The sequence below is a fragment of the Rhopalosiphum maidis genome, chromosome 3 (assembly GCF_003676215.2).
Source record: "Rhopalosiphum maidis isolate BTI-1 chromosome 3, ASM367621v3, whole genome shotgun sequence".
Lineage (NCBI taxonomy): Eukaryota > Metazoa > Arthropoda > Insecta > Hemiptera > Aphididae > Rhopalosiphum > Rhopalosiphum maidis.
In genome coordinates, this window is record NC_040879.1 from 24,910,506 (window position 1) to 24,922,825 (window position 12,320).

Sequence of the window (12,320 nt, forward strand, 5' to 3'; positions counted from 1 at the left end):
CCTTTATAAAAATGTACGTACTTAAATGATATTACATATTTACATTTGCTATATATAGGTATAGGTATATATTATATATATTTGGTTTTAGTATTAAAATATAATTAATAACAATAAAACATGGAAATAAAAGTATATTTTAACCAATTTATATATATTGTATTTTCAGTCGCAAGTGAGCCTTAACTTGTTTTCAGTGAAAATAAACTAAAGATCAACTTATTATTTTTTCTATTGATCAAAATATAACTTTGGCTTCATAGACCACTAGCTTTTTATAATTTAATTTTGACATATTTTATTTTTTTAAAACACTTTTTTTATTTTAGAACTAGTACTGCGTTTGCAACTTTAAATATATAATTAAATTATAAATGTAGCATAATATTTAAACTCAAAACTGAAATATATTTATTCAATACGAATTACCAAAATCTAATGCAATGATATTTAATTTATATTGATGTATGATTTTCGTTTGTTAATTAAGTTTAAGAAGAAATACGAAAGTCTACTTAAATTTAATGCAAGTTAATGACGGGCACACTATACCTTACGCTCTTGGATTGTCCATAAGTTTAACGATTATGATATTTAAAAATAATTTCGTAACTAACTAATCGTTTTCGATGGACAATGATAATAATAATAATCGTATACTAATTTAAACTAAGTATACCTATTATTAATTTATTCAGCTACTTAACATAATAATATGTAAGCGTTAGGTAACGAGTATTAGCTAATTTACCAAATACATATAATTGCATTAATCATGATTCATTTTTAAAGGTTTTGGTTTTCCATTGAAACTATAATGATGTGATAGATTCAATAGAACTTTATAACTTAATTTTTAAAAGTCGTGTATACAAATTAATAAGCATGTGTGATGTATAATGTTTATTAATGATTACAACAATTATTATAATAAAAAACAATTAAGTAGATCTGCTGTATAGTAGATTTAATTCGTCATTGAGTAGGTCACTGAAATGCATATTATGTTAATTTATTTCAAGTTCAATGATACCTAAATCATTGCATATACCTATGATACAAACTATTTTGAGCAGGGCTAGGGCATATCATCATCTTTTATTTTTAAGGATATTTTATTATTTGTTTATATTAAGTAAGTAGGTAGGTACTATTTGGTAATTATTTGTTATATCATTGTTATATAGTATCTATACGGTATAGTAGATCGAATTAATTTTTGTCAAAAACATTATGTAATAAGTATTTATTATAATATATAATATTAACCTTAATAACATATTATATTATTCTTATTCACTGATAACTTATAAGTCAATACCGATATACTGTAAAGCGGTGTAGGTTAATAGATTTGTGGTATAAATAGCTTACAATTATTCCGAATATTGTAATAATTACATTGTGTATACAAAATGATTTGTATGATGATTGTATTAAAGAAATGTTTCATATTTTTACAATTAATATTTTTTGAATAAAAAACATAAAAATATAAAACCGTACGTTCGTTTAATTAAGTCTAAGTAATTAATTTTATATTGGTAATGAGCCGGTTCAATGTATATTCTCATCGATTATTTGTAGACATGAGGTAATTTTTTACAAAATATTTTGGCTCTTTTTGAAAAAAAATTACACGTTGGTAATTGTTAGAACATTATAAAACCAATACATTCATGTTCATTGCTCTACTTATTAGAAACTAAAACAATAATAATGATGTCATAATGTGTAACGATATCATAATACATATACTATGATACCTAGCTATTTATAAACCTCTAAGTACCGCCCTGGGATGAATTACACATGCTTTGTAGTTTGTTGAATAGTATCATTTCACATCACAAAAATACATGATACACATTTTATAATATACAGAGTGAATCACCGCATATTCACTCCTTTGTTATTTTCATTTTGCAGTCATACAAAATCAGATTTTTGAAATACTAATCGTTTAAATTTTGAATTAGATAAAAATTTTCAACTTAAAAATGATCCACTAAATGATTAACACTGTAAAAGATAGGTTCTCAATTAAAAATAGAAGTTCGCATTACCATACAGGTCATAAGATACTCCTTCAATAAATTTAAAAAATTTCAAAATATAGTCTTAACAAAGTGTATTTGAAATTTCCAAAAATTAAAATCGGAATAAATTAATTATTTAAAGAAAAAATGGGTGAGCACACTTAGTAAATTACCTTGTATATCCCTACGAATAGTTTACTATTATATATTATACACTTTATAGACATACAGATATGCGTCGTAGGACCAATCGCATCATACAACTCTGTGACCAACGAAATCGTATTATTCAAATACAATCTATTTTGCTCAAATAGTTTATTGCGCAAACTAAATGACGACGTCTACGGTCGAGTACATATCCACGTCGTCGGTGGACGGCGGCGGTAACCGACCGATGAAACGCATTTACTCCATAAAATAATAATGATAATAATAATAATAGCAATAACAATAACAATAGACGAAATGAATATGACGTGTCAGCGTTTGTGTGTGTGTGTGTGTGTGTGTATATTATTATGATAGGTACCTACAACTACGTGCGATGAGCAATTCGACGTGTTACCGGGGGCGGTAAACCTTGACAACCGCTTCGGAGAAAGTACGATGTTATTGTGTACATGCGTATTATAATGATAATAATAGATATTAATATATTTATAATATATCACCGCCATTAGACGAGTGACGCGACTTTTCGTTTTTCACCAAAGCCGGTATAACGACCCCTCGCAGGCAAAGTGAATCGTAAATAAATAATAATATTATAAACACATGTGTAGGTATTATTATATTATCATATATGTTTATAGGTAGGTAGTTATATAACTCCATTATTATAACATATACATATGTCATTTACATGCGCCTATATACACTGGGCAAAAATTTTTAAAGTAGAGACACAAAAGTTTAGACTTTCGGAGAACATTTTTAATGATTTCTTGGAAAAAATAATTTTTATATAATTTTTGATCATTGCAAAATAATAAAAAATATATAGATCACATAATATTTTTTTATGATTTTTTTGTTTCTACATTAAATTTGAATAGTTTGATTTTCGTTAAAATATTCATTTTATGAATTATGTCTTATGTGATGTTATATTTAATAGAAATAATATATAGTACAATATGATATTAAGCATATAATAATATATTATCTTGACTATTGTAGACGTATAGTTTAGTAGTATAAAAACAGTAAAAAGTAGCCTTGGGCCTTATGATGGAAATTTATTATTTGTATAACATCAATAATGGTAATGATCTACCTAATACCCTTCCTCTATAAAAAAAAGTCTGTTCCGTAAAAATTGTTTTTATAATATGACAATTTATAACATCTTAAATTTTAATAAAAAAATATACCGATATTATATTATCTAATAAGATTGATTTTTTTTTTTAATGGCTAATAAAAATGATTTCATAAATCTTAAAGATTAAAATTACTAATTATTTAGAAGGTCATAAATTTTGACTTCCTCTTCTTTACCTGCAATTTTACTTATGGGAATTATGCTTGTGGTAAATGTTAACTACTGGTTGTTTATATATTAGTAAAAAAAAGAATACGACTACAATTATTTAAATCCTTTTTATAGTAATTGGTGTTGGTACTATAACAATTTATAGAACCATTTACTTCTGCATTCTACTTAAATTATTATATTGAATTGAAAGATTATATTTTTTATTTTAATAGTTAATTAACAAATTAACTATTATCAAAGCAATTATTTCATAATTTATTTTGATACGTATTTTCAATGAAAAAGGATGTACGAATGAGATCAACAACTAAGAAAAAATACAATAAGGGAATGACATAAAAATATGAATGAACACTATTATGTACCTACAACATAGGTATAATATGTACATATTATATTTCAATTATGTCATAATTGCGGAATTGTTTATTATTATTTTCACGATTTTTCTATTTATAACGTTTTTATTCGTGAATCAGTGTACCCGCAAGAGATTTATTTGTTATAACTTATAACTGTTATAAGTAGGGTGGTCAGATATGAAATACGAAAATACGGGACAAAGATAAGAATTTTTTTATTATTAATAAACATAACATCTATTTTGGTGAAATACTTAAATATTTAAAGTCTTAAATCTTAATAATAATTGATAACTAACAAATGTAACTTCCTAAAATAATATTTTTTGGATATTTAATCACATTTTAAAAATTATAAATATTTTTTTGTACTTATAACTTTATAAGTATAAACTATTACTAATTGTTTATCATAATAATTTAGCAAAAACATCATTATTCTACAAATGCATAATTATATATGACATACATTTACTCCGTAGACCGTAATTGATATTTAGTACAGATAGATGAAAATTATATTTTTAATTTTATTTACATATTTTCTATCATATGAAAATAGTCATATTCTTAAAAAACGGGACAATATAGCGTTCCGGAAGCATATGTCGGGACAACGGGACAGACTTTTGAAATACGGTACTTTCCCGTATAAAACGGAACGTCTGGCCACCCTAGTTATAAGGTTAGATATACAAATCGATATATCATTTAAAATAAAAAGTTAAAGAAATTTGTTAATATTGCATGACTTTTATAATGTATAAAATCAGATAATAATCAACTGATCGTTGTAATATTATTATATCACCACGTTTTTATACAAGTACATTATGCAATTGCAACTGTAAGTAAAGTAAGTATAAATACCAGTCTATACATAATTAAATGGCACTAGAACGGTGTTATTGTTGTATCACCCCTTATTGTTTATTAATTATTAATTATTATTATAACTACATCAAGGACCAGTGAATTTTAATCCACACCAGACAAAAGTCTGTTCCTATATCTGATCGTTATTATTAATTTATTATACATATATAATAGAAGTTCCGGTCTAATAACATTCGGATACATAATTAAAACATTACACCGTTCATATAATATCCGGTAATATTTGTCGTTGCTACACGCAGACTCCGATCCGACGAATAAAACACATGTACCTGAAAGCAGTGTTTAATACAAGTATATACCGGACTACTATAGCCCGTGTGAGTACCCACTATAATACCCATTGCCCGCTGCATACGCCTGTACAATAATCAGTCAAACGTCTTGCAACTATCCGGTTTATAATAATATAATAACATCGTGTTTTTTTTAGTTACTTGTATCGGGAATGAAAACGACTGAGGTTAAAAGTAAAAGCAGCTGGACGATGAAATCAACTTCGCGGTCTGTTCAACTCTCATTTTCACCCGCCAACCCGTTGGAATGTTATACGTATATTATATTATTATTATGCTGTTGTTCGTTATATACATATAACACACTGTAGGTATATTTATAATGTATATGTAATGAAAAATATTTTTTCTTCCTGATCGCAATAAACTGGATCATTGTGTACGTGTTTATACGAGACGACGTCTATTTTTCCCCTTCGATGAAATATTGTTAAATGATCCGGACTGCTAAATTTTAGTACAGCCGTGGCAGTTTCACAGATACTCGAACACACAATAATATAATATGTATCACACGTTTTAGGCACATGAAAGAAAAATGTGTTACATGAAAACGCATATAGGCATTGTTAGACTTATTTCAGAGACGTACAATCACGTACCTACTGTATAATATATTTATAGGTGTTATAAAAGTGTCACAATACTTAATAAAATATTATATTATAGTGAAATTCTTTGAAAACAATATTACATATAATATCATATCGCTCATTATGCATTATTATAGTAATCCTACAAAGACCGTAACCAAAATATTTTTATCATATAATTACTAAAAAATAAATAGGTTAGCTACGCTACGTTTTTAATAAACTTACAATCTAAATATATTATAATATTAGGTATAATAATTTATGGTAAATCAGCAATGAATAATCAACAAAAATACACATAGACAATTGTGACTGATAACTGATAAGATACCTGTTTATCAAAATACAGATTAACTCTAGTTTAAAATCCAAAAAATTATCTATATAGGTATACTGATAATATCACCTCAATATTTTATGATCATATAGAAACATTCATATTAACACAATGAAAAAATATATTCCGGTACCGAACATAATTTGAATTTTATACGTAATAACTAATAACACTTCGACCATGCATATTATGATGCATACGCATAATGTAATAACTTAATATTAATACACAAACACAATCCCTCTATCATTAATATGATGCGGTTTTATTGAGAATAATTGTATTCATGGTCGTGTTTAAAATGAAATATTACCTAGGTATACAAAATTACGTCAACATATTTTCCATAACATCAAATATATTATAAAATAACGATTGCTAATACGGAGTCGTCATACCTACATGGGCATTTGTCATTCTTACTAATTTGGATGAATATATAGTTCATAATAACAGAATCATAAATAATAATATATATTATTATCTTGCATCGAGATGAGCAAATTGAGATCAAGGCTCAAATTCTTGTCTCCGCATCCTGTTTGGCTGGTCTGGTTTTTACATGTTCTAATTGAGATTTTACAAATTGATTTATTTATTTTCATTAAAATCGAACTATTACAGAAGTTTGGTAAAGATGAATGGTTATTTTAGGTAGTTTAATTTGATATTATTAAATAGAATAAAAACTTTTACAAAATAATAATCTGTACCTATATAGTTGAAAATAGTACGAGTATCATTATTCATTATAAATAGACATAATTTCAATAAATAGTTATTTAGACTTTGCTATTTTTTAGTTTTAGATTTAACTTTTTTAGATTGAATTTATAAATTTCAAATACTTAAATACATAATAAACAAAATAGATAAGGTTTGTAGACCTTTAGAGATGGGATTTTTAAAATTTAAACATTTACATAATTTGGTTATAACTTGTAACATTTCCATAAAAATATAAAATTATGTATTGAGTATTAATTGATAGAATATAGCTAAGTTACCTATATCTATTAAAACTATGAACAAACTTTATACTGATGGTATAATATATATTATATAGGCTACTTATAAAACTATATTATAACTTAAAACAACCATAATAAATAAACATATACCGGGAATAAATACGATAGAGATTCGCGATGTAGATAGATATCTCCAATATATCAATATTATTTAATATTATTTGTTTGATTGCCTCTTTTTTGTAATAAATCACATCCAACAATCGCTGGAGATAGATAAAGACGTTATCACGTTCATATAAAGAGAAATTGAAATTTGGTATGGATAAAAATATCTAAAAACTATTAAAGCAAATATTTTGAATACAATATTTTGAATTTACTAATTTACACTGACATTTCATACAATATATGAATATATTATTATGGTACTAATAAAATGATCTGACAATGCAAAAAATACAAAATTAAATACTTTATAAGTTTCACTTTTGAAGCATCATCTGTTATATAAAATGAGTAACCCAAAAAATAATGTACTTTGCATTGAACTTTTGATATTTTATAATGTATATATATTTAATAGCTTTTGTGAGGTGAAAATTGATAGATTGGAGATACTTATTTATAAAAAGTATTACTTTTTAAAAAATAATTTAATACCGTACTTATGTCTATATCTTTGTATAATATTTAACCAAAATTATGTCCAATACCCATAAAATTTGTATTAGCAATATACCTGTTCTATTTTCGTATAAGCACAAAAAAGGTTTGTATATTATTATCTTATAATGTATTATGTTGGTAAATTTGTATTAAGTAAGTACCAATTGCAGTCTTATGTTGAAACTTAAACGGCAATATAGGCGTGAGTGACCTACAGTTTTTCTCTGAAACGAATGTATCATATTTTCATTTCGGGTTAAAATTAAAAATAATTAAATTCTCGGTATTTAGAGAAAAAAAATATTATTTGTTGGTGGTTACCTTGGTAGATTCTGAAATCGTGATGAATTATTGAATTCATGTTTACGTTATGAATATCTTTAAAAATGTTGCCCATCATTTGAATACGAAACGAATACTTGAGGTAACGTAATAGTTATTTTGGTACGTATTTTAAGAGTAATAATATAATTATTAATGTAATTACAGTAAAATATATTACCATTTTCCAGCAATATGGTTGTGAATCACTAATCGTTTATGATGTTTATAATATAAAACTTTATATAATATCATAGCGTCTGCGTTTTGTATCATGATAATATTATGTCAAACACTTATCTATAGTATGGTATTAAAATAATTTATTACACTACATCATATTTTAATATATATTTAATCACAGTGCAATATACTACAACTTAATAATGTAATTTAAAGTTAAGTGGTATATTTTACCGAAAAATATGAAAAGTGGTCAAGTAGGTACCTACCTACATTTAATATTGATTATTCTATCCATTAAATATTTAATATTGTGTTATTTTATGTAGTCTCAACTAAAATTATCTATAATAAAATAAAAACAACGTTAAATAGATAATGAGTAAAATAAGTGCCTACCCGGGCTAATCTGCTACGAATATATGTAAATTATATAATTTATCATCATTATTATTAAATTAATAATTTGATTTCCTATTATTTCTATCATTTATGAGAATTCATTAAAAATAATTATACATGTCTTGAATTTTCATTTCGGTACACTATAAATTACTTAATAATGTATAAATTATGTAAGGGAAATAATTGACTATATGATTTTTAAAACTTCTTATGACGTGGACATTTTTTAAAGTATTCCAGACCTTGATATACTATATAAGCTTCCTGAGTCACAATATTATTGTATCTTTAGGCGTTTATGATTTTTTTTTCTTTTGGAAAACAATATATATATAAGGTAAGTACAACAAGAGTGAATCAGACAACGCCCTTTACCCTTGAATTCAATTTTTATTATACTTAAATAAAAATGACTTCCTCGTGTTTAAAATATAATAGTTAGTACGTATGAATTAGATTTAAAAGGTAAATGTATCCTGTCCAACACAAAAAATAAAAATAAAAATAATGTAAACATTTTAAATAAAATTACTAATATTTTCAAACACAAGTCAGTTTTAAGTTTGAAAAAATTAAATTTTACTATTCGTTATATATTTATATTACTATCATAATGTTGAAATTGTATACAAAATTTACTATAAAGACATTTTCTGTAATCCTCAATATTTATTTTTATTTGATAGTTGCTCTAAGCGAAGCAAAGAATATATTTTTGTTTTTCCCACGTTATTTTTTTATTAATCTTCTTAAATTTATTTACGTTAAGAATCTCAAATAAAATATTATTTATTTTTGAAAAAGTTTGAATATAATGATTTACTAAACATTTTTCTATAGGTGAGGCCAAGGGAAAAATATAACTGCTCAAAATTGCGATGAATGTATCAAAATAACTGTTGGTTAATCGATACTTGATCTGTTGCGATATAAATGATAATTATTTATTTAAGCATTATATTGTACCATCCTTATTCCTTATGTATTATAAATTATTGGCTTATCATGCTTATTTTATTGATTTTTAAACTTAATCAAAATATAATATAGCCATAGGTAAGTAGTGTACTAGTGTGGTAGGTACCTTCTATAAAAATAATAATCCTTGTAATAATAAATAGTTTTAGGTAGGTACATCAAATATAAAAATATGAATGTAGGTAATATTTAGTTAAGTACTTATATGATTTAACTACAAGTTATTATCAATTTTCACCAAAGCAAAAAAATTAGAAAATACTAATTTCCCATATTAAATATTATATTTAATGCATGTACTTACAACCTCGTATCTACTTTCAAATCATCATAGCCACTTATCTTCAAACCAAGCCATTTTCATGGGCAATAATCCATAATACATAAACTGTAAAATTTAATAACTCAAAACTAAAATTGTTCAAATGTTGATTCTATATATTTAATTGGAAAAAAATCTTTTCAAATGAATAACCTATGATATTTACATATATATTAATACAAAAAATATAAATCATAAAAAATATATGAAAAGCTACTTATTTTCAAAACCTTTACATAATCCTCGGTAGTATAGTGGTAAGTATCCCCGCCTGTCACGCGGGAGACCGGGGTTCGATTCCCCGCCGGGGAGGAAAACTTTTTGCATTTTTTTAATTTCTATTTCTTTTATTTGTATACATAGATAATAAAACTTAATGTAATTTCAGAACAATGGCTGATTGTTTGGTTAGATTAATTTTATTTGCACAATGCATTACACGTATACTTCATAATAATCACTTGTCATTAATTATTGTGTTACGTTTTTAAGTTTATCTTAGAAACTGTTTTGTGTAGATAATGGCTATATTAGGTACAATAATATAGGTGTCCACTATAAGTAGTGTTGAGTAACATTTAAAATATATTTATTATGTACAAGGCCATTTATAACATTTGTTTATTTTATTTTTCAATTTTATTGGTGTCACAACGACAAAAATTATTAGCTTTTGGAAGTTCACGATATACACGGAAAACGTATACGTATGTAATATTATAGTTTACTTTATGAACACAAAAAAAAAGTTAGACTATTGTGTACCGCTCTGCTGTACATTAGTTGTGGAGAGAGTCACTATTACTACATTTATAAGTGTGTTAAATTTGAATTCAATGATAATATAAATTATACATCATTATAAACGAAAAATGATTCTGAGCAGAATCGGTTTGTCATCCTATAATATCACAATCTAAGTGTATTTCGGAATACGTTTTTTTTTTTTAATTAGCTATTTATTTTACTTTTAGTGCCGATTATGATTTTTTTTTTTTTATATATTGGAATATCTTACTAATATAATAATATACATTTTTAATAAACTATATTATAAAAATTTAGTTAAAAATTTCAAAAATTAGATGTACTATGAAAATTATAATACAAATATTTTGTGAACATTTTAAGTATCTATGGTTATTTTTTTTTTAATTTCAACAAAAAACAAAAATCGTTTGGAAAGAAATAGCTATTGGTATAAGTTATCTGTAGACGAGTGATTATTCAATGTTGTAAGAATTTGATCTTTCAAATGCTCAAGAAAAATTAATTTAACATTCTGGTAGCTATTTTCTTTTTTCAAATATTAAAAATTTTGTAAAGAACACAAAATTCAATTTTCAAATCTTAGGTATAAATAAAAAATGTTTACCCAAAATAACTTGTATTTTTTGAATTTCACAAATATTTTTAAAATTCAAAATATAAATTTTTTTAAAAAAATATTATGTTTACCTATTATATATTATTTTTTTTATTTTTAATTGGGAAATAAACCATTTATCAAGAACTTAGTATTAAATTAATAATCATTTTAACCTACTCATACATCTTTATATAATTATAAAAAATAAATAAAAATTTCCTTTGTATATTAATAGTTCTAAAAACGTCTTAGTTGAAAATTATACTTTTTATAGAAAATAATTAAAATTAAGTTTCTTTAGTTATTCGTTTTTAAATTATAACAAAACAAAAAAATAAGTATAGTCAACATTTGGTGTAAAAATTTCCGTTTTTCATTAATTTTTGTTAGTTTTTCTGATAAAAAAAAAAAAAAAAGAAAGTGGAAAATTAATTTTAATCTCTGCAAAATATTAACTTTAACCAATTTTCGATGCAAAACCACCCTCAAACTTGAAAATTGTAGCATTTTATCAACAACATAACGTGTGTAAAAATCAATTCAAATCATTGTAAAATCAATATACTTACGTCGCTTCGTTCAGAATATAAATGATTATTTTAATAATTTAAAAATTGTTTTGATTCTTTCTGGATCGGTACTAAGTGCTTCTTCAAAATTGTTTCTTGTTACGACAAAGTTAAATTTTTAATATTAAGATTCCAATTTTACATATTTTCATAATCGTTATCAAAATGAAAATCAGTTCTTAAAGAATTTTTGATTATTTGAAAGGCTTTACAAATTGCAGTTAGTTGCGGCCTGCTAAATTGGTGGTATTTATTATGAAATAGTCATTCTTATTTTATTAACTTTTATTAATACATGCATTTTTTCGTTAACAATGCGATATATTACAATTTAAAAAAAAAGTTCATTGTGTAAATACCGTGGGTATTCATATTTAGTTTGTGCTTGAATAATGCTGGTACAGTTTTCTTAGTTGCCAAAAAGTTTGTTTTGGACTTAAATCCTTTCATAAAATATTCTTTTATATTAAATTATATCTATTCATTATTAAGAGTCTGAATATTT

The 12,320-nt window shown here is 24.5% G+C and overlaps 1 non-coding gene across 1 annotated transcript; it reads left to right on the forward strand.

Annotated features, from left to right (window-relative positions):
- The first annotated feature begins 10,117 nt into the window (after nt 1-10,117).
- Trnad-guc lies at nt 10,118-10,189 on the forward strand. Its single transcript has one exon. It is a non-coding gene; the product is annotated as a tRNA-Asp (tRNA).
- Nucleotides 10,190-12,320: the final 2,131 nt, after the last annotated feature.